Genomic DNA, 5648 nt, shown 5'->3' on the forward strand with positions numbered 1-5648 from the left:
ACAGACAGATAGATACACAGATAGATAGATAGGAAGATAGATAGATAGATAGATAGATAGATAGATAGATAGATAGATAGATAGATACGCATAGATAGATATAGATTAGATAGATATAGATTAGATAGATGATAGATATAAATAAACAATGGATAGATAGATATAGATTGGATAGATAGATAGATAGATAGATAGATAGATAGATAGATAGATAGATAGATAGATAGATAAAAAGATCAGTAAAAACCTATGACTACTTGTAAAACATTGCAGCTATGTCCTCCAGTAGGGCCAGTGATTCTAGATTTAGGAACTAATCATGAGTACTAGATACAAATTACAATGTGGTGGCAAATGTAAAGGCATGAGGATTTTAGTTGAGACCTAAAATGACCAATAATTGCACCCCACAGAAGAACGCAGATTTACTGTCGTAATGGGCATTTTCTCGAATGAGCCCAGCCAGTGTGTAATGATTACTGTTTATATGGTCTTTCCTTTCTTCCTTCCTTCCTGCTTTTCTTCCTTTTTCTCTCTTTTTTTTTCTTGGTTTTTCAAGACAGGGTTTCTGTGCATAACCCTGGCTGTCCTGAAACTCACTTTACCAGGCTGGCCTTGAACTCAGAGATCCGCCTGCCTCTGCTTCCTGAGTGCTGGGATTAAAGGCGTGCACCACTACATCAACATCTTTCTTTCTTAATTTTAACTTCTCTTTATTTTTAAATGAGCTTTTTTATTTTACAGTTGTATTTTTTAATTACTTGTCTATGTTTGTGTGTGTTTGCATGTACATGTGAGTGGCAATGCCTGCCTAGGCCAGAAGAAGACATGGGATTCCTGTGGAGCTGCAGTGACGGGTGTTTGTGAGATACTTAATGAGAATGCTGGGTCTGAACACAGATGCTCTGGAAGGCTGGGAAGGTTCTGCCCATAACCGCAGAACCACATCTCGAGACCCCCTCTGTGGCATTCCCTGGATGGGACTGGATTGCCTTGTGGGCACGGGTACTCAAATCTGGGTCCTCTATAAGAACAACAAGGGGTCTTCAACAATGGGCCATATCTCTAGCCAGGTATCATTATTTTGAACAAATTTACTTGTCAGGTCTGCTCTTCAGGCTGATGAGAGAGGGGGAGTTGACTGGGGGAGGGGGATAGACATGGGAGGCGGGGGCGGGGAAGAGACAGAAATCTTTAATAAATAAAGAAAGAAAGAAAAAAGAAAAAAAAAGAAACTAGAACAAAAAAAGAGAAGTCTAGAAAAGCAAAATGAAAATATCTGCATTCCACTAGCTCCATAACTGGCTTCGACTTTCTTTTTGTACTTCTGGGTTTCTGATCTATGTAATTTTCCTTATGTACAACTCTCTGTTAGCTATGTGGGGGTGGCAAGGAAACTGGCAATAGAGTTCCCGATGTGTTCTGTTTGTCTGAGAAGATTTCTCATTCAGTTTTGAAGGGCAGCATCTCACGGTACAGAAGTCTATGTTGTCATTTTTTTAACCAACTAAACCTCCCTCCATTTTTTGTAGGCTTTTATGGTTTCCGAGAAGTCTTTGTTCCGATATAATTCGATGACTCTTCCTTCAGCTCTTTCTGTGGGTGTGCTAGTTAGAATATGATGCTCTGGAATGCGGGGAGGGTTGTTTCTGTTTTGTGTTTGTCCTGCTTGCTGTTCTCTGTGTTATCTGAATTGATGGCTTGCTTTGAGACATTAGGAAATTCCAAGTCATTATTCCTTCAAAAATGTCTTATTTTTTTCTTGCTTCTACTTATGGGCTTCTCATTACTGATGTTTTAAACCTTCTACACTTGTTCCACAACTCCCAGATATTCTGCCCTGCTTCCTGTCCCCTTTTCATTTCTGTCTTGTTTGGAAGTCTCTAGCTCAGAAATCCTTATATGCCCTGTGTCCAGTTTGCTATTATGTCCACCAAAGATGTTCTTCACTTCCAGGGTGGTAGTCTTAAATGCCATCATGTAAGATGTTCTCAGAATTTCCATCTGTGCTCATGCGCTAACTACTATCAGTTTGTCTACTGTTTCTATCATGGCTCTTGCATATTAATCACACATGTTTTAAATTCTGAATTTTGCCATTCCAATGTCTCTAACTTATTGGAGTCGGGTTCTAATGCCTACTCTGACTCTGACTTTAAATTGTTTTGTTGTTATTGCTTGCCTTTTAGTATATCACATGTATGTACTAACATATGTAATTTAAGTAAAACATATTTCGCAAAGATATATTGAATATAAGGTCGAATGCATGATAGACAAGTGTCTCTGTTGTGGAATATTATTTTAGGCAAATATGTGTTTCTATGGAGATGATGTAAGGATGTGGGTTTAATTATGTAAAGATATGTTGTGTCTATTTCATCTTGCCTGCCTAAGGCACCTGATTGGTCTAATAACGAGCTGAATGACCAATAGCTAGGTAAGAGTAAGGATAAGTGGGGCAAGCAAGCAGAGAGAATAAATAGGAGGCGAAACCTGGCTCCAGAGGGGAAAGAAGAACAGGAAGAATAAGAGAAGGAGAGAATGAGAGACATGTGTAGGACCAGAGGGGAGGCAGACGCCAACAAGCCAGACATAGAGAAGCAGTAGATGTAACATATATAGAAGCAAGAAAGGTAATGAGCCCTGAGTCAGAAGATAGATAAAGAGAAATAGGTTCATTTAAAAGAGCTAGCCAGAAAGGCACAAGGGATTCAAAACTAATAATAACTTTCCATGTTTCAAAAGTTAGGAGCTGGTTGGTGGCCCCAAAAGAAAAAGCCTGGTACACGTCTCTGTACCTTGTTTTTTTTTTAATTTATTTATTTATTGAGGATTTCTGCCTCCTCCCCGCCACCGCATCCCCTTTCCCTCCCCCTCCCCCGAGCAAGTCCCTCTCCCTCATCAGCTTGTAGAGCCATCAGGGTTCCCTGACCTGTGGGAAGTCCAAGGACCGCCCACCTCCATCCAGGTTTAGTAAGTTGAACATCCAAACTGCCCAGGCCCCCCAAAGCCAGCACGTGCAGTAGGATCAAAAACCCATTGCCCTTGTTCTTGAGTTCTCTGTAGTCCTCATTGTTATGAGATAGCTTTTTGTCATATATCCCAGGCTGCCTCAAACTGTGGGCTCCCTCCTTTACTCTTAGAGCACTGGGATTACAGCACACACACACACACACACACACACACACACACACTCACAATTTTTCTTATTAGCCAACATGCCTAGTGCTTTCTAAGGTTTATTTAGGGAGGGGTTTTGTTTTGCTTTGTTTAACAAACGTGATGTACCAGGTAAAAGAAACTCCAATGCATATTCTTTAATAAAATGGTATAAGGGGTACAGGGTAGGGGCAATGATCAGGTCTCAGTCCTCTAGTGTGTGTGTGTGTGTGTGTGTGTGTACTACTGAACCATGACTGGATTGTTCTCACAAGTGCCTCTCATCCCTCCCCCGCCCCACAGGACTGGATAGATGATTGGACGGGACTGTGAATTTCCTTCCTCAAATGTGGACAATTGAAGGCTGAGGTTGGTTGCAGCTGGGCTTTGGTAAACAGCTTCTCCTGACAGTGGCTCATGTTAAAGGGGCTGCTCTGTTGTAATGTAAAGTATCACCTTTACCCATTCCCTGCCAGAAGCATGAAGGACTAGTATGCTATGCAGAAATGAAACTCAGACTTTCTGGAGATCAGAGGAGGAGGCTCATTATAACCGGGTCCCTAGAGGGTTTTCCGTCACAGTTTTCCAGGTAAGATACTTGTCCAGTTACAGCACAGGAGTGTCCACTCAGACACTGCTTCCTGCAGAGGTTCTGACCCAGCACATCTGGGTCAGATGTGCTGTACCTGGGCTGTCACTCTAGTGGGTTTATCTACGGCCTTATCTCACATACAGGAGACCTACTGATGTTCAATAGTTCAGCTTGTGCCTTTGAAGACAGAATGTGACATTAAGCTTCTTCTCCATGATGGTCACAGCGCCATGCTTGCCCAACTACTCCAATGCTCAATGATGGTAATGAACTCTGAACCCTCTGGAATTGTAATAAACTGGAACTCAATAAACTCTTCCTTCTATAAGTTAAAAAAAAATAAAGGCCCAGTCCCATTGGGTGATTAAATAATACAGAATAAACAATAAACAATCATTTATAGAAGAAAATGCAAATTTTAAGCAAACCTGCAATGATCTGTTAGTGTTTTCTACAAAGTTAAAAGTTCAATTACTGGGCCAGGAAGATGGCTGAGGGGAAGAGGCACTTGCCACCAAGCCCCACAACCTGAATTGCATTCCAGGAACCCATCTGGTGGGAGGAAATAAACTTCTCCTGCAGTTATCCTCCGACCTCCACTCCCAATAAATTATATAAGAAAATTTAAAGTACATTTAAGATTATAAATCTTCATGAAAAGATTATGCATATTACATGAAAAGAATAAATTGTAGTTTGTACATAACAAGTCAGAGTTTCTCATGTAAATTATTGTCATCAGAGAAGAGAAAAAATGACCTAAAAATGGAAATCATTGTATTTCTGAATAGATAAATTTATAAATTTATTTACAAATGTCCCTCCAAAATCAAAGCATAGACCAAAAAAGAAAAATATTGAAAATGTGTAATATATTTAGTTAAAATGGAAATCTATTTCCTGTTATTTTGATAACTTTTTGGGAAGGTGACATGTCTATCCCATTTCAAACAATGAGCGAGCTATCTTGAAATGACATGAGACTTGCAAAACCTCAAAGTCCACCCTGGTTTCAAACCTCCTCCAATAAGGACTTACCCAGTCCTTCCTAAATAGTCCCACCAACAGGGGACTAAGGGTTCAAAACTGTGAGTCTATGAGGTCATTCTCATCCAAACCACCACTATTCTGAGCAACAACTTGAATGAGTTTCTAGTGCTTCATAACGGGGTATTTGTCAGCTAGTTAGTGGTTACTAATCTTTCACATTGTTTGCCCAGGCTTAGGCATGACAGCTGGAGTGGAAATCAAAGAAAAAGAAAGAGGCTTGTAAGGCTACACTTGGATTGTCACAATGTCACATTCTCTAGGTTTCCACCCAGATTTCACAGGAAAAGAATGATTTTATCTTTTGGTAGAGGCGACACAGCACAGTCCTGCACTACAGTGCACACCAAGAGCACTGGGGTAGCATGGTCATTCCTGCAATCCACAAGACTAGATTCGCTTATGCTCCTCAAACAGAATTCTACAAAAAATGATTCCTATGGGCATTTTTTCTCACACAGTGACATGATATTTGGAAGTAAAAAGACTTTTTATGATTTATAAGGACTCTAAAAAGATATTTTGAAGTTAGAGACTTCAAGAAGGCTTTATCTGAGTACAATAAAATATCATTATTTAATGACAGAAAATATGATTGAACTAGAAATGTATTTACTGACTATTCCATATTTTGTGTTTCAAATTTACTCTGTGTCAAGGTCATTTGAGAATGCAAAGTACATCTAGCTACAAAGTTTAGAAAAGACTCCTAGACTGTGACATATTCAGCAAGATTCCACCTTTGAGGGTATTGAACAAATAAATCATCACTTATAGCCACTGTTAATAATTTAAGAAATGTCATTTAGTAAATTTGAAAAAGTCACTTTCTGTAAAGTTGGGCAGT

Source organism: Microtus ochrogaster, chromosome 15 (genome assembly GCF_000317375.1).
Source record: "Microtus ochrogaster isolate Prairie Vole_2 chromosome 15, MicOch1.0, whole genome shotgun sequence".
NCBI classification, from domain to species: domain Eukaryota; kingdom Metazoa; phylum Chordata; class Mammalia; order Rodentia; family Cricetidae; genus Microtus; species Microtus ochrogaster.